The sequence below is a fragment of the Sturnus vulgaris genome, chromosome 2 (genome assembly GCF_052056855.1).
Source record: "Sturnus vulgaris isolate bStuVul1 chromosome 2, bStuVul1.hap1, whole genome shotgun sequence".
Lineage (NCBI taxonomy): Eukaryota > Metazoa > Chordata > Aves > Passeriformes > Sturnidae > Sturnus > Sturnus vulgaris.
This window is the reverse complement of record NC_142244.1, coordinates 61,224,736-61,250,477: the sequence shown is the minus strand read 5'-3', so window position 1 is coordinate 61,250,477 and position 25,742 is coordinate 61,224,736. Positions and strand designations below refer to the sequence as shown.

The following is a 25,742-nucleotide window of genomic DNA, read 5'->3' as shown; positions in this document are numbered from 1 at the left end:
ACCTTATTTGATGTTTTGTTTAAATGTTCAATAATCGTAACACTTAATAAGAAACAATTGGAATTTGTTCTTAACTGAGTTCCCAGTAATTTTTTTTTTAAAGAGGACTGACTTGTCACTTTGTAGTCAATGAAAAATTGCCAGTGAATTAGACCATAAGGAAAAATATCCTCTCCAAAACATATAGAACGTCTAATCATGGCAGACTTTCTGTTGTTTGAGAAGTTAATTTCACAGTGTTATTACTATCATTTACTGCTATTTTACCTCCTTCCATTACACAAGGGCAACAGCTTAAAATAAAAACATAACTTCTCATTCTGGATGTTGGACAAACATCCACCAAGAAGTAATGAGGGTCCCAAGAAACTTCCAGCTGCAGATTAAGGAGGAGCATTTATCACTAGTCAGCACATCCTGAAGCTATCGATTTGCAGCAGCTGCTAGGTGGAAGGGAGGTGTTACACCTACACCTGGCCTGAATAACTATTGATGCAGGGTACCATGCAGGATGGAGGGTATGGTATCGTAAGCTTCTGCATCCAAAGGAACAGCTCCATAGACGTCTGGGGCTGGGCCTGGAAGATTGGGCATTCTTTGAAAAGTCTTTCTGTGTAGTCACAACTTATTCCTTGCAAAGGCTCTTTCTTTCTTCTTCTTTCGTCCTATATTGTTTTTGAACAAAGTATGGGTGATGAATTTCTAGCATCTGTATATATCCACTTGTAGAATCTAGATACACCTCTCAGTTATGAGAGGCATAAATCCTTATTAACTATTAACTACTGTTATAGGTAGCATAGAATTATTCAAGCAATAAAAGAGTTTATTTTTTCCCTTGGTTAGTTGTAAATGAGCCTAGAGGGAACCTAGGAGTTCTAAGTTAAGCTCATTTCATACCTGTAGCAAAAGCTTTAAAACCTAATCCTGGATATGTTTATACATTTTTAATAGGACCCCAATTTTACATACAGTATTCTCCAGTGGCTTCCGCTGCTGCAGAATTCTCCTGAACAGTTTTTTACTGTTAGGCTCAGCAGGTTCAATGCTTGATTATCTTTCCTCCAGTTCAATATCTTCTCTTTTCCCTTTGTTATACACCGACAAGGGGACTATATGCAGGTTCTCTGTGGAGGATGCCTTGTACGTGAACATGCAAGCAATGTGGAATCGATCTGGCTGAATCCAGTATTCAAGGAATTTAATTGAATTATTGAAATTCAGGGTTGAACCCCTGGGACATTGATCCTGTATTGTCAGCCTCAAAACCAAGGTGCACTGGCCGCTTGATAATGTGTTCGTACGATTTTCAGTAGAAGGGGTGGTGAATCAAAGCAGTGACAGTATCGCTAACTGACAGAAAACAGAGGAACTGATGCTGAATACATTTAAAAATAAATCAATATAGACTGGCCTGATTGAACAATTCTGGCAATGTATTGTGCTGGCATGGCTGCTGACTTACCAGTTTAAGAGTAGGCTCAGGATTCATGGTAGCTGGAAAGCTGGAGAGGCCTGTTGCTGCAGCAATGCATTTAACTTCAAGACAGAATATTTGCTCATCTGTTTTCCTTGCCAGAAGCTAGAAATTATTGCTGCAGCTGCCAAGTGAAACAAAGCAGGATTAAAAGAGAAATTAAATTATAAAATAATACCTACAAAAAGATAACAAATAAAAATCCAAAGAAATAGCTTTCATTTATACTGATACAAGTGTAAGTGCTTTGCTTATTTTCCTCAGATATTAAAAAGATCATTGAGAATTTGAGGCTCGGGTCAACTAAAAGAAAAAAAAAGAGAGAAAACGAGAAAGGAGTTTAAAAACATAAATGCAAAATAATACTCAGCCTTTACCATTTCTACTGAGACCTAAGTCATATCTTTCCTCAAGTGCAGCTGCTGGAAAAAGGAGACAAAGCAGAGACAGTTGCAGGACTATTTTGCCCCATTGCCTGTTGTTTCTTCCATCATTCTCTCCCACCAATTCACCTGCTTCATTCAATTTATCATTATCTGCTTCCCATAAAATGGGACCTGAGAACACTTGTCTGAGCTGACTTGCACGGCTGTCGCTTAAGCTGCTGTTTGTAGAGGGCAGCTTTATGGCCTTTCTGCAGCCTTATTCCCTTTACAGGGAATAGGCAATAGATGGTCCTTTCTTCTATCACCATGATGTTCTGAAGCCCTACGCCTTCCTTCCTTCCTTCCTTCCTTCCTTCCTTCCTTCCTTCCTTCCTTCCTTCCTTCCTTCCTTCCTTCCTTCCTTCCTTCCTTCCTTCCTTCCTTCCTTCCTTCCTTCCTTCCTTCCTGCCTGCCTTCCTGCCTTCCTTCCTGCCTTCCTTCCTGCCTTCCTGCCTTCCTGCCTTCCTTTCCCCCTCTCTCCCTCTCTCCCTCCCTCCCTCTGTTCCTGTTCTCAATGTCTGTCAGTGGCAATACCAACAACTCCAGACCTTCAGGGCTGATTCCTCCAAGGGACCCCTCTGTCCCTGTGAGTCAAGGGGCTCCATGGGGCTGATCCCATTGTGCATGTATTTCTCTGCAATCAGACTACTCGTGGCATTAGTGCCATGCTGTATGTACAGGACCCCTGACTCCAGTGGGAGACAAGGTCATCCAGCACTGCCCTGGATCATTGCCTTACAAAACTGCAGAGTGTGTATGTATCTACCTAAGGCCGAGGTTTAGAGGAACAGAATGAAGTCAAGGAGACAAAAGTAGGTGCTTGGCACCTTTCACCCTCAAAAACCACCTTTCTCACTTAATCAAAGGTGTACATGTACATACACAAAGGGAAAATTACTCTAAAGCCTGAAGAAATCCTTGTCTCTGAGGTCTTTGTGTTGCAAAACTCAAACTAAAAGCTAAGTAGATACACCCTCTCCATTAGGATGACTCACCATGTAATATGAGAGGTAATATCAGTCAGTCACTCACTCCACACTCTGAAACTCCTCGTCATGCAGATCCCCCTTTCCACCCATGAATCTAGAAGACATAAAAACGCCACTGTTATTTTATAGCATGATTTGCTCTGTATTTGTTGAGATATTGGTGTTGTCACTGCTTTTCAAGCAACACTACAAGCAAGAGGGTATTTTAAAATCCATTTACTTCAAAATGTATTCCCAAACAATTTTCAGTTTTCATCCTTTCTTGTTTGTTTGTCTGCTTCATTCTACGCTATTCATATTTTACTTCTGTGAATTCTAAATAATAAATTAATTTATTAGGAAAATGACACTCTGTAAGGGCTGACAGAAGACAGAAGAAGCGATGTTGAAAATGATTCAGTGCCAGGGGACACTACCTTCAGTCCTAGCAAAGCATTTGCTATGTTGAAATGATTAATGTTATGCCAATTTAAAAACAGGCAGGAGTTTTGGCAGCAAGAATGCAGAAAAGCCTTCTAAATGGTAAAACATTTAGTTTTCAGAACTCACAGGGCATGTCTATACTAGTGTATAAAATGAGTCAAACTGTCTGTTCTCTGGCCGTGAGGGGAAGTGACAAGGCAAAGTCAGCAGCCCCGCAGCTAGGAAGCTTTCTTCCTGTGAATGGAATAATGGCTCCTCTGTCCTTCACACTCAGGGCTGCCCCAGATCATACCCACATCCATGTTCATAATCATGTAATGTGTCAGGGAACATATTAACTATGAAATCAGGTACAGGAGGTAGAAATAGGACTTGTGTCCTTCCTTCAGCTCGTGGGAACTTCATAGTCTCTTATTCTGACTCAAGTAAATAAACTGAGTGATCCTCTTCAACACAGGCATTCCTGCAATTCTGAGGAAAAAGAGCTTTGGTTTCAAAGTATTTGCATTAAAAAAAAAAAAATTAAAACACAATAAAACATGCAAATAAGCAATCAAAGAAACAAAAAAAAAAGCACAAAAAACTCACCCAACAAACAAATCCCAAACAACAAAAACATCCCAACAAACTCTAAGTAACATTCCTGTTTTCTCTTTCCACGTAGCTCTTTGGAAGGTGGGACTGTAATTTTGATGGTAATAAGTTTTATTTAATAAAAGCCACTAATGAACCTCAGTCTTTTTTTCCTCTAAGGACTTTTTTCCACACTGAGCTAAAGCTCAGTGAAATCAGTGTAAACGCTCCTGAAGAACTTAACAGGAAATGGATGCAACTCTCTTGATCTTTTGCTTCCCCTGCAGCATTTTTCTTTCTATGTTGGCTCCTCTTTCCCTTTTTCACTATCATCCAATTACCATTTTTATTAATATAAATCAAACACTAACATATGATCAGTGCATTCAAATAAAAACAGATAAACAAGTGGGAATTCAGAAAAATTAAATATATTGATTCATAAAAGTTACTTTACTGAGACCTCAGTAACTTCTTATTTAGAAGAGACTTCACTTTTGGAGAATTCACTAAAATATTTCCAGAATGCTCAGAATTCTCTTTGGTCTATGTGGAACCCATTATAGTAGTCCACATACAGGAATTCTGGGGTGGGGTCTCTAATACACCAGGATAATCCTGTATATCTTCACTGGGGGGAAAAAAAAATAAAAAAGGCACTCTGATAAAAAACTTTGGACTGGGAAAATGCTATAGAAATACACTGTTTATTTGCACAAATACAATTTATTTTATTACACTCCAGGAGGGAAAAAAGAAAGAGAAGAAGTAAAAAATATCTTTATTTTAAGTTCATTGGTCTCAAGCATTGGTTGGTGCAAAGGAAAATTAACTGCCTATCCCTCTTTTGTGCGACAGTACAGAGGGAAATTACCCAGGAATGTGAATCATTTCTGTACTGCTTTTGCTGAAATAAATACTGCAGGGGAGCCTGGACCAAATAGAGCTATGTGGAATATTCAAATCAAAATTTAAAACACACAGGACACACACCATCTCAGCTTTTGAGAATTGCAGTGTTCTCTGCTAGCCCTGATATATCCACCAGCACTTTATCAGCACTCGGATTGTTTTCAGCACTTCTGCATGCCAGGGAGAGCTTCAGCATATTGTTGTGAAGTGCTTGTGTCTCCAGCAATTCTAACAGGTTCAGATTGCATGCTCAGAAGAAACCACCTGGATTTCATGTGCTTAGATATTTTATGGCTTGGTATTGACAGAAGACATCAAGTATTGACCTGGCAGGCAGCTGCCAAAGAGAGTTCCAGAGTTCTTCCCAGCTCCTGGGCTTCTCTCCATATCCTACCTAGGTCCAGACTCCTTGCTGAACAGCCCTCCTGATGCCCCTCAACACTGAGCAAAACTAGATGTACAGATTAAAAAAGAACAACAGCAAAGTCTTCCTAGGTTTCCAGACAATAAAATATCTTTCCCCTCAAAGAAATTATGAACTCCGTTTAGTGTCAGAGTTGCTAATGCCAGGGCCACTTGCACGGGAAGGGGATCCAGGGTGGCAGGGCAGGCATGGGGCAGTGTCCTGCCCAGCATGGTCACTGAGCAGTCAGGCCAGCAAAGTGGGAACATGGACAGACAGACACTGTGAGCTGGCCCTCAGACCAGCAGACAGACAGCCCCTGGATAGGGAGTGATGCCTACAGAGCCCTGATAGTCAGCTTGGGCTGGTAAAACAGCACAGAGGGAGATCTACATACAGGTATACAACCATACATGCCACTGATGTGAACATAGGAAACTACAGTGAAAATTTCACATCGGATAATTTCTTCAGCATTTTTATCCTTTCTGTTACTTAGTCTTCTGCAAGTTTTCGTCTCATTGCTCATTGTTTGCTGCTTTGTCCAGTTAAATATTACTTAGATTTCAACAGACCAGGTCCATATACATAAGGACAAGATAGGTCTCAGTAAAACCAGATCTTTTTTGGCTTCATTTTCCCAAATTCAATGTGAATTCTTTTGCTCTGGGACACTTTTCCATCTCCAGCTTTCTTTCATCATAATCAATCTCATTATCAAATCATTTTCACTGATCACATTAAGCATTTAAACTAATTCAGGTTTTCTGCTACTGCTACCTCTATTATAAGATTTTTGTAGAATATATTTTTCTCCAATTTTGATATCACATTTATTAAGTCCTATTTAGGTCAAAATTGTCCCTTACCTTTAATAGGCATTCTTTTACTTTTATCAGCTTTTATCATATCTTTACACAAATAAACCAAAAGTACTCTTTTTTAAAATTTTGTTATGTTAAAAATTTTTGTAAGATTTGGCCACAAAACAGGCTTTTTGTTCCTCCAGCACTGCTATTAACTCTTTTCCTCTTTTCACCTGCTCCATTAGGAGTTTAACTTGTTGAGTTTTTATGACTGGAATTCTAAACTCCGTACCAGATAATGTCTCAACAGTGCAACTTATAATTAATACTTAATGCTTTCGTTTTGCAAAAGCCTCACTGGATACATCTGAGAATTGTATTTCCATTTTTTACTGCTACATGCACCTAGGTGGTGCATAATAATTCTTTGACTGACTAATACCCCTAAGTCTTCCTGTTTCAACCAGTGGGTCTTTTGATTGAAGAAATTCTCATTGCTCCCTATGTTCATTACCTTGCATTTCAAACTAATTAAATCACATACCTTGTCCCAGTTCTAAAGCCTATCCATTTCTTCCCATGTGATATTCTGATCATCTTCCATATTGTCAATGTCTGCTACATTTGTATTTCTTGAAATAAACATTAACGCTTTCCTATATCTTGTATTCAAGATATTGCTGATATTTTCCATAACATTTGGTCTGATTCAGATTCTTGAGGCATTACAGCCAATGATTTATTTTTACTTTAGAATTTTTTTGTAGTTCACACACTATGAACTTGTGTTAATCTACCTTTTATTGCCAATATGCAATTATTTTGCATGCACATTGAGTCCAAGTATATTAAGTGCTAAAACAATCTCTTTAGACAAGCTCAGTTATCTAAGTTCAGTTAGATGCAATCCACTTGCTAATTCACAGGCCATTCTATTCTTTTCATTCATCTCCATATATTTAATATATAATTCAAAAGGTGTCCTTAATCTTCATATACAACTAATGTAAGATTAGGAGGTTTTATTGGGCTATTTCTAATACCTTTCTCAGACAGAGCAAGTATGGCTTGGCTCTAGCTATATCTTTACCACAAACTAGAGTCGCTGCCTCCAGATTATTCCAGAATTTGTGTGCCATTCTCTCTCCTGAGTAGTCCCTGGTCCATGCCTGAGGAGTTGAGTTGTCTCAGCAGGATACACTGAGCTCCAAGACATCCCCTCAAGGCAGCCCCAGCAGTGCCAGGCTTTCTAAGGGGGAGCCACGTGTGAGCAGGTCTTGCTAGTTCAGTCAGGGATCAGGATTTCCAAAGAGGCTCAGCAGCCCTTATTCCTCTAGACGGAATCTCCTAGGAAACAGCAAACTGAAGCTGTGTTATCTTTCCCCTGAAGCCTGCTGATCTCCAGTCTTACAAATAGGCACAAACAGGCAGGCATAAAAATATATACCCTTGCGTGGACCACCCTGCCTGGAGAGATGCTGGAAGCACTGTGCAGGGTGACCTCAGCTAGACATTCATCCTACAGATGTTGGGTTTGCCTCTGGAGGGGGTGATCTAGCTCTGTGTTGTCAGTACAGAAAGGAAAGATAAATGCAGAGTGGAGAACAACTGATGAAAGGCAGGTCCTGAGAGCAAAGCTCTGTAGGAGGTAACACAGCTTTGTGCAAATGGTGTGCACTGAGTGGAGACTGCAAACTCCAAAGATGACTATCTTATTTGCAGAGAAAGGAAATTTTATTGAAGCTTTTGCCTCAGTGTCTGGATAAAACCCTTCTTTTTCAAAGCAGTTATTGAAAATATGAGACTATTTATTCATGAATATGGCTTTTCAGTTCAGGGATGTCATCTCATAATGGATGATAGAATGAAATAAAACAGAAAAAAAAATTAATCATATTTTTGTAGATTATATCAAATCCAAAACATAATTTACATGTACCATAAAAACTAGATAGAATTGATATAATTTTATGAACGGGAAATGCCATTTTTTAATCTTTGTTTTAGAAACACCTTCCTTGCTGATAAGCACCACTGCAATTGTCACAGACACACATCTTTTCTCCCTGCACATGAATAATAACAACAGGGCCAAACAAGAATTTTCCAACTCTTTCATTTCCCTCATGTCCACCTATAGCTTCTGGATTTGTTCCAATTTCACCTGGGCTCATTAGGCGGTCCAAAATCCCAAGACTCCTGATGCCACATTCACTTGGCCCCTGAGTGAGATGTATCCACCACTGTACAAGGTGAACATTTATAAACTGGGACAAGTGGGATGTTAAATAAAATTGAGGGCATGTGCAGAGAACCATAAAAAAGCATTCATTTTACATAGTCCCTGCCAGAAAATCCTAAAGGCTAAAGCCTTCTTGCTGCAAACAGTTTGGCATTTACGTAGCTTAACTGTCAGAGTGTGCCTCTACCCATTCAAGGATATAGCCCAGTCCATAAAATTATCCATGTGCATAACAGCTGATGGGTTTAGAACAGCAGAGGTAAATGACTTATAAACAGATCTCACAGATGGCAAAACTGTTTGAAGAAGGTTCTTTTTCTCTACTGGTGTGAAGTTGACTCTGTGGTACATAACTGCTGAAGCCTGAGAGAGGCCAGAGAACAGGTAGGAAAGGAAAAAAAAAACCAACAAAGAGTTGGTGGACATTTTTGCCTTGCAGCCTGAGCCCTTCTGGTGGCATACAGGACACCAGCCAGCCAGTTTATTCACTTGGTGTAGGCTCCCAAACTGAAAATATACAGAATTTGGAGGTGTTCAAAGTTGGAATACTGGCTTTTTTCAGAAAGGTGGTCCTTATTCTGCATTTAATATCAGGAGTTGAATGCGACTTTCAGAGTGAGTTCTGCTGAAGAAAGGCCATTATGGGATCCTACAAAATTAGCAAAAAATCAATATAGTTCAGAAAGTGAGAACAGGAAGGAGGGAGAGAGAGAAGGAGTACGTATACATATGTAGTATATCCTGCTAGAGAATAAAAAATGACTGTTCTTAGTTTTGCCACACAGTACCACAACAATTTTTCTGAAAATATGGTTACCACAAAGAAAAATAACATGAAGATGCATTGAGATTTACAAATGCTTTTTTACCTGATTAGATTTACTATTAATTCCCCAAGGCTTCTCTCTGCTTTCAGGTCTCTTTACTTTCAATGATAAACCAATTGCATTGATAATTTAACAATCCACACGACTTCCTTTTCAGAAGTAATGTCATATATAGCAAATTGAGGCTTCATGACATTTCAGAATTATTAATAAATAAAATCAGGTTTGGAAATCAGAGAAAGCAATGTCCATGAATTCCCCTCATTACCATAAAACTTTATGTTAAAAAATAAAAAATAAATTGCAGTGTGCAACACTGGAAATATTTCTGCACTTTCAGTTCAAGTCACAAAATATATATTTCCTCATTTATCCTCGCTATCTTAACAAACGAAAGCTGGGGGAGGGCATTCATGCATGAGCTTGCAAACATAGCACAAAATAGGAAGATTTGCAGTGTTCCAGTCAAGTATTTTATCAGCTTCTTCAGTTTGCATGTTGTTTAGATTGTTAGGTGTTAAGATTCTGTGATAAAAGGCTCTACATCGGGGAAAAAATAAATTCACTAAGAAACTATCTAGCTAACTTTGTGGGAGATAGATAGATAGATAGATAGATAGATAGATAGATAGATGCGCATTTATTGAGGTTTTCTAATACTTTTTTACTTTTGAGGCCTTTGTTGATTGTTCATCTACAAGTAGAACTTATCAGATTTCCCTGTTTCCAGAATGTGTTATGTTATAGATTTCTTAATTTGATAACTTGTAGATATTTTAAAGACAAATAATATCCCCAGGCTTTGGCGCAATGGTCAAGAGTTAAGAGAACTAAATATGACTTCTAGAATAATTTTGTTTTGTTTTTGTTTTGAAATGTTTTGTTTTGTTTTTATTCAGGGGGAGAAACTGGATTTTTAAGTCTGGAAATTCTTTTTTCTGCAAATGTTGGCAATAACCAAGTATCCATGGGAAAAAATATTAAAAATAACCAGAAACCTCAATGGTATGGTTTCTCATACATCTCCAAATATACCAAAATTTTGTTTCTAGCCTAAATCATAAACATAAGTTATTAAGCAGTAATAACTAACCTATAGTAATTATCCTATAAAAACAAGGCCCCTTCCTCTTGTTGTGATTACAGAAATGCAGCAGCCTGTTATGAGAAAGTGCTGCTGCACAACAGCACTTTTGGACTGTATCTTTGTTCAAAAACGATGGCTATTTCTGTCAGCAGGATATCTGCTAACAAGAGTAGCCACCCTACTCTCAAATCTTACAGGCGAGCCTCTTGCATTTTTATACCATTCTTACTGTGAGATAGCTAAATGAGGCCACCCCCTGGCCATGGCACACCTTTTGATAAAAACATCAGTGATTTTTGTGCTTGAGTTATATTTTACTGAGACATAACTAAGGAAAATCTATGCCTTTGGTTAGTCTGCTTAAGGCAGCCATTGGGGCCACATACATAGTAACCACAGTGTCCTAAGGACATAAACAAAGCAAATTTTGTATGGACCAATATGTTTTATTACTAACTAACACACACTGAAAAAAAATCCAAAAAATCCCCCAAGCAAGACAGACTCACGAGCCTGAATGGATCTAAAGACTATTGTGCCTGGAAAGCTGCCTGTTTTGTTCATCTGATAAAAGGTATTTTTTCTTCCTAATGTTTTGCATTACTTAGAAAGAGACCTTTTAGTTTAGGAGTCTTCCCAATCTTTCCAATAGGTAGAAAGTGGTACCAGGTTTCATTTGTACCAAATGTTCTACCCCATGTTTTGTCTAATACACACAGCATCTTTCTGCCAGCCTAAGCAAAATGTTTTTGTATCTCTTCTGGAAATTGCTCATATACAAAAACATGGATCTAACATCCTTCTTGTGATATAATTTTATGCTAAGCAATGTCTCCACACTTCCCAAAATTACATGTGCCTGTATCTTTATGTATTCTTTGATCACGTTGAAAGGATGAATCCATTGTGTTTGTTTATTAGCCCCAACAACTCTGTTCAGTACATGGGTGGAAACATTCCCTTCAGCACGTTAATTACAAATTCACACTAGAGGTTCCTTTGTGTTCTGAGAGAATACAGTTCTTTGATTACACAAGACCTAAGTGGCATTTCAGAATATCAGCATTAATAACTCATTCCTACAGATCTACCAGGTAGAATTAAAATTAGGAAGAAGGGTTATAACTTGTCAAACTATGTTTCTAATTAATGGAGTTGTGTTACAACAACTACTCGCTCTTTCACAGATTGCACTTTTTTCCTAAATACTATTGTTCTGATGTTACATGATGAAAATCTGCAGTTTTGAAAATCTACCATTATGAATTTATAGGTGAACATAAGCAAATATATTAACAATATATAAAACCTGCTAAAATAGGGTTTCTTGCACAAAAATTTTTAATATCTTTCTGCAGAATGTTTACAGCCATGAATGATTTCAGACTATTTAGCTGGTATAATGTACCCTTCTTATTTGGAATTAATAACAATTTCCCTAAAAGCTTTTTTTAAATTTTTTTTATCCTTATGGAGAAGAAAAATATTCTCATGGAGACAGAACAGTGAGCTGAATTCTTCTGTGCTCCAGTAGTGCAGTTGTGTTTTGCTTGGAAGTTATTAAAAAAACCCACTCCCTTTCACTGTTTTTTTACCCTATTTTATTAGTGAAGGAGGGTAATATAAACCCTCTATGGGTAGGATTTATACCTTGTAAATTAGGCATCTAAACTCCTATTGTCTAAATAGAGTCTAATTCTTGCTTTCTTTGGAGTTAATGGCGTGCAGTAAACACCTGCCAGGAAGTACTCAGCCTCAGACAGAAATCTAGCAAAGACCAGATGAATTCCTCTTTACAGATGTTTGTGTCTTTCTATTAACTACAAAAAGACCTTCAGGTGATGAGCTCAGGTTTTAACTTGCCACCTTCAATATGCATGGCAAACATTTCCTTCACAAATCCACATAATTACTGTCAAATCACTATTTACAACATGACTCCCTGGTGAAACCTACAGGGCTTACAGACAATGGGCAAGCTGTTAGCAAGCTCAGACTTCTTCTGCGATAATTTGTTTATTTTGTGGTTATCTTATCCACCCTTTTCTCCCTGGCGGATGCTTTACACACCTATGTGTATCTTGCCAATCCAAAAGCAAATCCTGGCTCTGTGGAAAATGGCAGGGCCAGGATCTCTTATTCTCCCTCAAATATCATAAGATGTACAGAACAGTTAGGTCTTAGTCCTTAAAATGGTTCACTAGCCTTTACATATTATTGCTCAAACCAAAAATCTACAAAGCACATATAAATAGACTGATCAAATAAAATAACTGTGACAGTAAGATCAGCTTGTTCTGCTTCTAGGGAAAAAAAAAAAAAAGAGAAACAAAAAACTCATAAACCAACACAGAAACCATACTGAGTAAAATGATCCTTTCAATGAAAATTGAGTTTTTATGGTTCCTTATTAGAGACTTCCCATACAACTAATTATATTAAACTTCTACATTCTCTGCTTTTTCTCATCAGTAATCTCACAATCTCCAAATCTGTGAAAGTAAATGCTTAGTCAGTGTGTAAATTGAGGACAATTATCATTATGACCACACATTAATACAAAAATAATTAGACCATTGCTAGCAGCAAAAAATATAAATCAAATCAGTTTGTAATAGGAACATTAATAATTTGTTAAAGATACAATCTATTGCACGTGAAAATGGGAAAGCAGCTGAGCTGAGCTGCTGAGCTGAAGACAGTCCTTGTTTTGAAATAAAGAGCACAAAGTTCAGTGTATGTGCATCAGTGATAATCTACGAGTGATTGTGTTCAAGAGAATTTACAACCTATTCCAAATGCGTGAACTCAGTGGAACTGGGAAATCAAATGGCTGAATGGTATTTATTATGCTACCCTTATCTTTGCCAAGGTGGAGAGAAAGACTGGAACAGTTCACTTTGCCTCCAGGCATCCAGTAATGAGCCAACCAGTGGTGCATTAGGAAGTAGTGGGCAAGTGGCATTATCATCAGGTGCATTTTTAGTAGCAGAGTCAAGTAGCACTGGGAGCATTATAAGTAGTGCAGTCGAGTGCTAGAGCATTGGTTATTATAGCACAGAATGCACAATGGCTGGAAAGCTTTGGGAAATATAACAAGCAGAGTTAGGCCTGAAACATCTACTTTAAATACTGTCAAACTTTGAACAGCAGCTGCTGTAAACTCAGACTTTCCCTTTGGCACCTAGGGATCAGTCTAACAGGCAAAACCTGAGTCTCAAATTCGAACTCTCCCAAATCCTAGAAAATCCTGGATGCGTTTCTGATGACAAGTAACATGGTCCAGATTCTTTCAGACCACAATAGAGAGTACAGCTGAATGCCACAAAGAACATTTCAAAAAGGGAGCTATTTGGCATGGTAAACATTAGTAGTCAGGGAGCCAAGGAAATACCAAATGTGCAATCTAAAAATTATGAAAGAATTACTTAATTACTAAAGTCTTTCCAGATTACAATACCCAAAAAAACTCTTCACAATATCAGGGATAAAAGAAAACCTTTAGGCAAAAGGGTCTGTAGGACAAGACCTTCAATGGAAAGAGGGTCTACTGCACCACAGTAACTCCGTATTATCAGGCTGTTAAGACCCGTTCTGAGGGAAATGTATGCCAGGTGGAAAGTTACTGCACAAAGGCTACTTCCCAGTCCATGTTTTTCTGCTACCTTTGCCCAGAATCTTCCCTTCCCCATATGTTCTCCTCCAGGGACCAATTGACCTAAAATACACAGTGGGTCTGCTCCGGCATTTCACTGGCAAGGCATAAATTTTGTGAGTCAGGAAGTGGGTGAAGAGTTATGTCCAATGCTAATCAATCTTTCTCTTGAGTGTGATTATGAGAGGTGCTGGGATGAGGGGATAAGCACATGGTGAGATGGCATACAGCAAAGCTGATCTAATAATCAGAGACTAGAGCAAAACAGGGAATAAATGTGGTTTCATGGACATTGTGGCAATATTGATATATAGTTAGAGTAGGTAGTTACCTCACAAAGAATCAGAGAATCGTTAAAGTTGGAAGAGACCTCTAACATCATCACATCCAACCTTTAACCTAACACTGTCAAGTCCATCACTAAATCATGTCTCTAAGTACCACATCTACACATCACATCACCCTCGAGGGATGGTGACTCATCCAAATTGCATCAGCTTGAACATCACATATTTGGGCTCAGGATATTTGTGCGCTGGGGCTGTATCATCAAAAGAAGTGACAATTGATTGATTTGCAATCTAGACTCTGATCTTCCAGCTCTATACCACCAGTGAGATCATAAAAATGCTGGAAATTGTTGATATGTTCTGAATAGGAGACACAGCAAAGCCTCCATATCTTTTGCTGTCCTCATCTCTAAATCCACACAAAGCTGTAAACTTTCAAAATGTTTCTGGTACTGCAGCCCTACCCTCCTTAGGTCGGCTGGCAGTTTAAGATCAGATGGCAGGGTAGATAAAACATCTGCATAAAGCTGAAGTCCTCCACAGAAAAGACTGTAAAGATTGTGAGGAGTGCTCCTCACTCTCTGAGGTGATACAGCAGCAAGCAGCAAGAAGGCTAACCAGGAGAAAAGTCTCAGGAAATACTACCTAAGGGTATGTGGGAATTTTTTTTCTCCATGTCCTCTGACAATTGCAAGTATCTTGGACTGAATGCAGCTTATACCTGCATTAAACCCTGCAAACAGGAATGAAAACTGTGCACAGTGATAAATTCAGAGCAAGTAATTGAGAGTCCACTATTTATTAAGACTTATTTAAGACCCTGTGTTTGATGACAAGAAAAGGCTTCGGTGATGGTATCAATTACGATAGGCAATGAAAATGTGGCTGGCATCTTCAGTTGGCCTCATGGGGAGATTTGTTTTATCTGATACACAAAAGCATATGCTAGCCACACTATCTATGTTCACAGAACATGGGAATATTTCTCTGCAGATAGCCAAGAGGTGACTCCCACATAAGAAAACCAGAGACGATGAAAAGCTATACACTGAAATCTTAGCCTTTTAAGTGGAAACTAGAGACTGAAATCTGAAAATGCTAGCAATTTGGTACAATTATGTTGGATCAAATCAGAAAAGCATCTCATAACACATTAATAGAATTACTGTAATTGCTTCAGGAATACGAGGAGTCCAAAGGACATTTTCTTCTTTTTTCCTAATATAATAATATTTGAAATCTGTCAAAAATAGTTTCCCTTTTAAAGAAAAAGAAAACCTTCACTGTTGCAGCAGTTACTGCATTTCCCACTTTTCTTAATGTTCCATTGCTTTCAGCTAAAAAAAAGATAGAAAAAAGCAAGCACGTCATTGGAGATTGTCTTGGTATTAATGAAAATTTATGTATTAGGATGTACTATATTACAAGCAAACAGCTCTTTTGCTTTCTGTGCTCCTTTTTAAAGAAAGCTCATAAGAAGAGAATTAATAAGAAAGCTACAGTTTAGTAGAATGCTCTTCTTCTGTTTTACTTTTGTACTGATTTATAGAAACATATTTGCTATTGAAAGAGGATTTCTGCAAGGCTGCTTCAGGGAGGGACCAGTGTTTTTGCAGGGCCTGGACTGATACTAAAATCCAGACAGTCTGGATCTGTAACTTAACAAATTGAGCTGGTCCAACAACAAATGTAGAAATAAATGCCAAGATAACTGCCGTTTTTCTCATGTGGAACTATCATTTATGGGGTATGCTTCTTCTTCAGGTGTCAGTCAAAACTGATAATGTGCTGCAGCTCTTGTAAAAGAGGCACACAGAAGCAGTGTCTGTGCAGATTCATATCTGAGTTTGGTGGGTGTATCTCCTCATATATCTTACATTAATTTTTATAAGATATTTTCTCTCCTGGAATTCTGAATGTTGTTCCCATTATTCAGCTGTTTTTCACTTTTGTGCTGTCTGCCTACCTGTTTCTGCTGACAGCAATCAATTAGGACTAGTCCTTTGCTATGCAAAATGGAGATCTTTCTCCTCTGAACTTTAAAGGGTTCACTCAGAGCACTTTCTCCTTACAGTACCTTTAACTGTTTGCAGAGTTTTGCCCCTATTTATGGTATGTTTCAACTAATGGTTTGGTGATGGGAATCCCCTTGTTAAAATAGAGGGGATATTAGACTTTCAGACATGTTCTCTCTATGTTACTTGGACCCCTTTTCTCTACATAGCTATCTATGTTCATGAAATATGAAGGGATTTAATTTGTACTTTTTTTTTTTTTTTTTTAAGAATGGGTAGACAGATAATGGTCACAGTCACAAAATATGTTTTCTTGAGAATGAAGTCTAAAATATTCCACCTTAACAACCCAAAATGAGCTATTTCTCTCTGAGTGGTGCAGACAACCTGCATATGTCTGGGCTCCTGCTATCCCTCATGAGAGTTTTAGTGTGCTGATGTCCTGTTTCTTTTATTGTCCTTCACTAAGCTTTATTCCCTCAGGACCAGAGGGAGTGGAGAAGACACCACTCAAAGCAACAGCCAGGGAAAGGCCTGTCAGTGCATTGGGAAGTCTTGCCCAGGGGAGGGAATTACACTCTGAATATTAGTCATGCAGATTAGCCCTTCTCAGGGGGAACTCCAGAGAGACTAGCTTACAGCACTCTAACAAATGTTTTCTGGTAGTTCCATCACTAAAAATAATGTTGCCTTTTCAACTTTGCAACATATACTTTGAAATGAAGTTTCTATGCTTTGACCAGGGCTAAATAAGGTGAGAACTTTATGTACACCTCAGTGTGTTAGTGTAAGCAACCTTCTCCTGAATTAGGACATATATCCTCAGTGAAAGTATACACAATTCATTTGAGATTTTACATGTAGTTTTTAATAGAAGTTTATCCAGTTTTTCCTTTCTGTTTAGCAATATTTTTGATATCTTTATCTTTTAATTCAAAAGTACTATCATCAGATTTTATTTCATTTCTTGCTATTATCTGTGTAGTAAAGAAAAATGCTAAAGAGTAGTTCTGGAGAAGAAGAGGAGAAAGCAATATTTTCTGTAATTTTTAACAGCAATGTGCAAATAGAGAAATCTAAGTGTCTTTATATACGGCTTTGATTTACACAGATATGTGGTAAAACAATCACAGATTGGCAAAACAGAAATGGCACTACTTTCTCAGAACATAAACCAATTAATAAACTTCAATTATATCCTTAAATCTCAACATCTTGAGGACTTGAGAGATATAACTGCTTAGAGAGAAACTTTATATTAGTGAAACAGAAATATTTACACATATTTCAATAACTTTCTAATCCAAACCGCATTATAACCTGAGTCACTTCATCAACTTCAGTGAGATTTGAGGATCAGGCCATTGGAACAAAAGGGTGAATAAACAGACTTTGACATTTCTGCTAAAGTGCAGGCTATGTGAGTTTTTTGCTGGGTCTTCCACTGTAAATGTCCTTTTGTGAAACCCTGAGATGTAAATTCAGGGACTAACATCTTCAGCACTTTGTTTGATCTTCAGTGCCATGCCATGATTTAAGAAGAGGCAGTTTCTAAAGTGCACTTGCAGCTGACTCAGACAGGCCTTTATAGTATTGATTGCAGGTAATGTTTGCTTTATGTACTGTTCAGTACGGTAATCCTAGATATATTGAAAGTGGGATCAGGGATCAGCATAAAATGATGTGACAATGTTTAGAAAAAGGATATACCCCTACCAGATCTTTGTAATTACAATACAGGGAAGTTTGATGAGGCCATTACTGTATTAATTCAATCTCTATAAATGTTAATGTTAAAAAGATCAACAAGATCACCATTTTTAACAGGAAAGACTTACATTTGGATCATAAGGAGTTTCTTTAGTAAAGAACCTCAAGATTTCTCCTTGATTTGTTTAGACAGATGTCTCAAGTAATTCAGAACTATTCCACTGTTTCATATATAACGAGGTCCATAGTGTCAATTATATATGTAATTTCATTAGAAGAAATGTTCTTTTGCAGTTCCATGCGGCATGCTACATTTATTCACAATACCGGAGATACCACTTTTAAATCTATCAACATATACCATAACTGAATACTACACTGTGAGAATCTCAAACTCCAGCATAAATCTGGACTTTTTTCATCAAAGCCTGGTCTCTTTCATATTGACAATATTCCTGATTGTACAGGTTGTATCTACAACAAGTTGTAGATAGCATAAATTACTAGTTGTCAATATATGGTGGATTTTATTTTCCTCCGAGATTATGCTTAGAGAAAGGACTTGGTGTTAAAAAGAAAAGATCCCAATAAGTCAGAAAAGATGAATACTAAGGAGGCAGAGGATCAACAATAAGTTTTATATAAAACTTATGCCTATACTCCCCAGCAGAGCTGGAGCAGAAACCTCCCAGTTCCTTCATCCAGTGTGTGCAGCTGGGTCCCTACACAAAAATTTGGTACCTGATCCATGAACAGAATGGAGCAGTTGCAGCTTCCCTTGCTGTGAACTTGCCAGTGGAGAAAGCAAGAATAGATGGCAGCTCTCTGTTAGAGCTATTAAATAAGCTAATATGGCTAGAAAATGCACAGTGGTATGTATAACATTTATAGAGTTGGTTTTAGTGTAAGATTACTCAACTATTCTAGGATTTATAACTGCTGAACTACAAATATTCCCCACTGTGGACAGAGTTGTGTCAATATACCAATTCATTTGGGAGGGTTTAAAATCATTAGGGAAGGTTTGCAAATGATATACCCTCAAGATTCACTGTGTTTTACCACTGTGATTTACAACTTGAAATGCTTTAGCATTGGATAATCCAAATGCTGTTTAAAGCTCAATCACTTGAAACTAACTAACCTGTTAATTCCTGAGTGATCTATGCCTAACCCCTTTGCACTGCCCAGGATGGTTTATCTTCAGGATCAAGAAATACAGACTGAAATCCTATAGTCATAGGAACGAAATACTAGTGTGGTACCTAAAAAAAAAAAGGAAAAAAGAAATGGTACCTCAATTACAAAGCTGTTAGCTGTGCTGTGAAGCCATGGAGCTATACAAACTAAAATGCAACTATTTTTTAGTGCTATCCTTACAAGTAAAATTTCAATGTTCAGGTGAGAGGATGAAATGTATATTTTCTGAATTCAATTATATTGAAATGATTGATTGTGATATAGTCTGACATTTGGCTTTATTTCTGCTTAGTCTCAGCCATTTTTTAACCCCCATTGTTCCTGTTAAAAAACATTTATGTGACTGATTTCCGTGTGCAAATTCCAAAAGTTGTTTAAAATTCAGGTTATGACTGCATACATTTTGATTAAGTAGGTCTTACTATTTACAATTTCAGAATTTGGGAGGGAGTACAAATCAAGTATGATAGGTTACAAATGGTAATTTATGAAAGGGGTCTTTTCTCTGCCAGCATCTCTGGCCTATATTCTTGCTCCCACAGTGATGGAAGTTTTGGTGTGGTTTTCAGCTTCTGATGTCATTCATTCTCCATCTGAAGATATCTGTGCTATTCCTGCCAGGGAACGCCTGTTGAACACCATCTGTGTTGTCATAAGTGTCCATGATAGAGCATGAAAATTTAATACCTACTCTATATAAAACAGTCACTGCATCAAAACAAAAAAACAACCAAAAAAAAAAAAAAAAAACCAAACAAAAAAACCCCCAACAACAACAACTTGAAAAAACAAAACCAAAACCAAAAAAAACCACAGAACAAAAAAGCCACCAAACCCCTGAAGATGTATGTTAAGCCCTGGGCCATATTCAATTAATTATGTTTGCTGTCCCATAGGATCTTGTCACTTTTAGCAGGCTGGTAACACAGCGTCAGCAGTGGATTGAGCTCACTTCAAGGTACCTCATACCCTGGAAATGGGAGGTTTGGGTAGGGTGTAGGTGCACATGTGCCAGGCACAGTCCTTGGGATCCAATCATCTGCATATTTGATACCTGCAAGGATGTTGGAACTGTATCAGCAGCTGCACTGTAGATGCACACATGCTATGAGCTCATCTTTTCCCCCAAGTCTCTAAGGAGAAAGGAAGAAGAAGGAAGAAGAAGGAAGAAGAAGGAAGAAGAAGGAAGAAGAAGGAAGAAGAAGGAAGAAGAAGGAAGAAGAAGGAAGAAGAAGGAAGAAGAAGGAAGAAGAAGGAAGAAGAAGGAAGAAGAAGGAAGAAGAAGGAAGAAGAAGGAAGAAGAAGGAAGAAGAAGGAAGAAGAAGGAAGAAGAAGGAAGAAGAAGGAAGAAGAAGGAAGAAGAAGGAAGAAGAAGGAAGAAGAAAAAGCTTGATTTCAGGTTTCTCTTGTGCTACCTGTGCCTGAAAGACCTAACCCCCCTGCAATACAGCCTTCAGGATCAGAAAATACAGAATGAAATGCTGTACTGATGGAACTAAGAAGGAGTGGGAGTGTTATACCCTATTTCTTCTTTTGGAATAGACAACTACACTGGCTGTTGAATATGGCACTAAGCCCCAGGCCCTCAGGAAAGACACCCAGTTTATCAGTACCTCAATCATCACTCCTATTTGCCATGCAGAAACTGTCTCAGAGCTGCTGCCTGACTGCTCCTTCATGGTGGCTCTGTACATGATCCAGCCAGGGGCACTGTAAGTGCTACAGGAAACCAGAGCTGCTGTGGTCATTCCTTTCTTCCAAACTACCACTGTATTTTGATAAGGCAGCACAGAGATGCAGTGGTGTCTAGAAAATCCCTGTATGTGAGGAGGAAGAAGATTCCTTGCATCCAAAATGCCTGTAGTTGAGGAGAAAAGTGATTCCTTGCATCCCTTGCAAGATAGGCTTCACAGGGGACCTATAACCCCACCCACAGGCAGCAGTCCCCTAACACATCAGGGAATCTGTTCTTTCCCACCAGTTCACTTGCCAAGTTCCTTTCTATGCTTTGAAAGGATATTTTTTATTTAGATGGATAATCAAATACGTGTATTCACCATTCCCTCCTCTCTTCAAATGCCTGTTGCTTTAGAAAATGTATTTTATCATAAACTACAGGGAATAATTTGGTGGGATCCCCCATGCTAATCTATTGGCAGTGTATCACTGAAGTGTACTTAAAATTAGGCTCCACTATGAAAAGCCATGTGTTGTTTAAACACTGCCAGCACAGTTGCCACTGCCTTGAAAATAAACAAAGCGAGTCTCTGCCCCAATGTGGTTACAGAAAGGGCATTCCAAAATCAATCCCTGTATGACTGGTACTACTTTGCAGCAATCTGCTGTATGCCAAAGAAGGTGTTTGCCATGCACGAAAGATTTTAGGGGGGGAGGGATTGTGGCCCACTTTTTTCACCCAGAAACTTATCAAACCCTACAATATCTCTAATGAAGCTGCAAAGGGAGCTCCGGCAGACACTGAACACTCCCAGTCACACACACACACCCCAGATGTAACACACTGGACAGTGGTGAGAGATCACACAGACACCTTCTTCTCCCTGCATCCCTTCTCCTAACACCACGGCTTACAGGAACCTTTTCTTTCCCTACATCGAGCAATTTCCGCCCAGGTTTGCGAGTGGGGGTCATGAACATAGCCCAGCTCCGTACCTGAAGGGATCTTCTTGCCTCCATCACCGTTTTTCACGCTGGCATTTCTCCTGCTTGTTTTTACACGACTGTCCGCCCTGGCTGCAGCGGCCCCGAGCCAAGCCCCAGCCTCGGCCCATGCCCATCTCAATCCCACTCCCCATCCCGATCCCCATCCCCATTCCCGGTCCCCATCCCCGTCCCTGCTCGGGGCCAACTGCGGGCGGGCTCTGCCACCTTGTGGCTGTTACGGGGAAAAAAAAACAAAAAAACAACAACCCGCTGCTCGCGTTGCAAATTAAAATCTCCTCTCTCATAAATATCAACTTGTTAAACTCTGACTTCAGTTTTAAAAGGCAGAAAATTAAAATGTATACCTCTGTCTCAAAAAATTCGGTAATTAGACATAATCCACAGGTGTTATTTTAATGATGCCAGCTCTTCAGACACACGGGCTGAGCAAATGCTGTGTGTTGTTAACTAATTATGTTGTCTTAATTTGCCAATTTAAAAAACTTAAATGTCCTGAACAAATAAAATCATTATCTCGGATTTCCTCGCCGTCCCCGCTGCCTCACGCCATCTGATGCCTGGCACCGCGGGTTCGGCTGCACGGAGCAGCATTTGGAGCGCTCTGCGAGGCTCCAGCAGCCCCCCGGCACCAGGCAGCCACCGGGCTGGCAAGCCGGGGATGCTCACGCCGTCCTCACTAACAATATCTGATGGTGGCTTTAAAAGCCGGCTTGTCTCCCTCCATTACCTTTCCAGCCCGTATCTTAATTGACCAGGGAGAAAGCGTCGCTCAGGCAGCGGCTCCTATTGAACGGAGCTGAGCCGCTTCCCCCACCCTCCCTGCCTCAGGCAGCAGGCAGGCATGGGTGGCATCTTCTCCTTCAAGGAAACACTTTGCACCTCTCAGTGCCACTGCGGCCAATCACAAACTTCCATCTAACTTTCTCCTCTCAAAAATGTAAAGTAAGAAAACAAAATCTATGCATCATTTAAAGATGCCCCAGGATAGCGTTGAATTATGCAATTCACAGTAATGTGAGCTGCTGTTTAAGGGATTCTTTGGCTCTTTTGTGACACTGATCAATCCCCTCTTGGTTTTATTTAAAAGACCCAGTCACCGAAGCATTCAAACCACATTATTCACATCTTTCATTCACATGCCTGGAAAATAATGCAAATAAACACATAAGGAAGAATGAAATGTATGCTAACTAGCTACACTTTTCACAGGTTGGCCCCTCTGTAGAAATCATTCTGAGAGGAAATAATGGGAGGATTAAAACCGGCTTTCAGTCTATTTTAATCCAGGTTCAGGTCATTGCCCTTGTCATTCAGAGGGTTTGTTCCTAAGGTGCAATCAAATTGCACAGGTTGAGGCTGTTGTGCAGAAAGGTCTGTTGCTCTGTGAAAGGCATTCCCTTGGCCTGTGTCTGAGCACTCCACAGGCTGTTCTAAATTACCCTGGCCTTTAAACTCACAAGGTGCCCAGAAAAGAGATCAAGCACCTGTGTAACAGGGCATATCAGCCACCACACCATTTCCTCTCTCATATCTCTGCTTACCAGTGGCCAGCAGCAGGACCCAGGAGTGGTGTGGAATGCCAAGACCAGCTCGGTGTGATAAAGGTGTGCCCGGCCCTCTGGGGGCTAAGTATCAGGGTACAATTTAAATTTAAACTGATCACCAGAGAATCTGCTCCCAACAAGGCTGTGTGTCAAGGACCGACAGTTCAAGCAATTTTCAAACATCCACAGCTGGGGTACTTAAACAGGAGGATTTCAGAGCCATATTAAATTACCTGCCTTGGAAATCCTTGTGCTGAATACAGACTTGGGTTATTGATTTTGGAGGACTCCAAACGCAAATTCTACAGCCACCTTCTGTTAGTCTCCTCCCCTGGGACCAGACATGGAAAATGATGCTGTCAACTCGCTTCCCACCCTTTCCAGAAGCAGCTTTAGCCCTTTGTCTCTCTCCTCTCCCAGCAGCAATCTGACTTTTCCATAGCTCATCCTGCAAGGTTATTTACCACTGCTGGAAGGACAGCTGGGAAAAATTCCTAAGAGGGGGACTATGTCCTAAAAATCCAGATTCAGCTCCCCATCCAGCAAATTTTAGCCATCCTGAAAAGACAAATGCCCTCTCACAAACATAACCAAGGCAAATATATGGCAATGTACCCTAGAGGATGCTATCCAGGACTGGTATTCTGTGGACTGCAGCCTTGTTCTGCCTCTGGCTTACTTTGTATGCATTTTCCCCACCTTGCAGTCAATTTTACAGTAGCTTCTAGCTCAGGCACTTAGGCATTTGAACTGCCAAATGAGGTTTTGAAAGGTGTGCTCACATTTGCATATATTTTCCAAGAACATGTCTTTATTTATGCCTCTCTCTAGTAGTAAATTTTAATCCTGCTAACAGCAGGAATAAATGTAGTGGGCAGAATAAAGTAGACTCTAAGAGCCTAACTTTTTTTTCTTATTCTCTTCAGACAATATATGGCCTTTCAAGCTTGCCTTTAAAGGACAAAAAAACCTCTACATTGAAAAAAGCTTGCTTTTTTCCTTTTTTTGCTAAGCCATAGACAAACTTATGTCCCTCTGTAGAAAGGGAAAAGGAGATTGAAACAGCCTTAAGACAACTGAAGTATCTTTTATTTCCTATACTATTTAACGATGGTTGCTATTACTTTCAGAATCTAGTATTTTGCAGGTAATAAAAAGAGTGAAAAATCAATCAAAACAACAGAGCTCATTCCTAGAGGACAAAAAATCTTCAATATATAACTGACTGCCAGAAAGCAAGTGTTAAAATATCCTGCATCAGGTAGAAGTGCTGCAATAAGGAATGGAGACAAAACACAGATCTATAAAAGAGACAGCTCACATTTTAATTGAAGAATTGAACAGCGGCTGACAAGGCTCTGTGCCCTGTTTCCGTGGACGCTTTCAAAAGGCCGAGCTGCAATGCATAACACCCAATTCAGGCTGCAATGCTCCTGAGAGGGTTCAGGGACACAAACCGCTTTTATTATTGTTAGTTAGGCACCAGCAATCCACTGAAAGTGAAAATCAGGCTTTCCCCACTAGGCACGCTTGGGAAGCTGACACAGAAATCTTACTAGAAAAGGTACAGAAAGGAAAAATAAGCAGGAGGTTTTACAGAAGTCTTAGTGAGAAATTATTGTCATTGCTTCTCCAAGAGAACGAGGCTGTCTTTAAAGCCTCAATTCTAATGCCATTAAAGTCGGTGGAAGTTTTAGAGATACTTGAATAGCAGAGGGATTTTTTTTCCCTTCTTCAGTTTTCCTTGCAGATCCAATTAATACAAAAAGAAATTGACTGATTCACCTATTGTTCAGGTCTCGCTTGCCTTGTCATATGTAAAGCTTGCTCCTAAGGTCTGCAGAGCCGTATAGCATTTATCAGACTTGTGAGCACTCCATAAATAAGTAGTATGAACTGTAATGAGAATACTAATGAAATGTGTAGCTTTGTGATTGAAAAAATCTTCTTTCTTGAGTTGTATTTTTTAAGGAAAATTAAAGGGATGATTTGTAGCACCTGATGTCACAAAGCCTCCCAAGCTAATATATCGGTTGCCAAGTCACAATATTATGGAAACATTGATATTTTCTATGTGGCACAGTCTTGTTATTTGAGAGGTATTCCACTGCCAATTAAAGATCCAACAGCTGCCACTGGCTAGGCAAAATTTCATTTAAAAAAGAAAAAAAGAAGAGAGAAAAGATGTGAAAAGGAGAAACGTGGCACACAGGCAGAGATACTTTCAACATGCTTCAGAGGAGCATAGAGGGGATCCAGCAGGGCACATGCTGCTGACAGAGGAGGCTAACAGAGGGGGGGAAGGCAGAGGGCTAAAAGAGCTGCTGATCCCAAATGCTACCTTCAAACTGAAAACAGGAATTGCCATGTGGCATATCTAGTAAATGAGGCTCAGAGGATTAAAACATCACATCTGAGGCTCTACAAAGAATTGTTCTGGATGGAATTAATGCCAGTGCTTCTGAGTCCTCTTGGTGCT

At 39.2% G+C, this 25,742-nt stretch overlaps 1 long non-coding RNA gene across 8 annotated transcripts in view; it reads right to left on the bottom strand.

Annotated features, from left to right (window-relative positions):
- The window catches only part of LOC148224819 (uncharacterized), a 98,076-nt gene extending 76,190 nt beyond the window's left edge, over positions 1–21,886 (bottom strand). For 4 of the 8 annotated variants that reach the window (XR_015801505.1, XR_015801502.1, XR_015801504.1 and 1 more), the window contains exons 1-3: positions 21,708–21,886; positions 2,898–2,985; positions 1,466–1,601 (exon numbers count right to left, since the gene is read on the bottom strand). This is a non-coding gene — a long non-coding RNA (uncharacterized LOC148224819). The remainder of the gene's footprint in view (positions 1–1,465; positions 1,602–2,897; positions 2,986–21,707) is intronic. The other 4 variants (XR_015801507.1, XR_015801509.1, XR_015801508.1 and 1 more) reach the window with 3 other exon arrangements.
- Between the last annotated feature and the right edge of the window lie 3,856 nt (positions 21,887–25,742).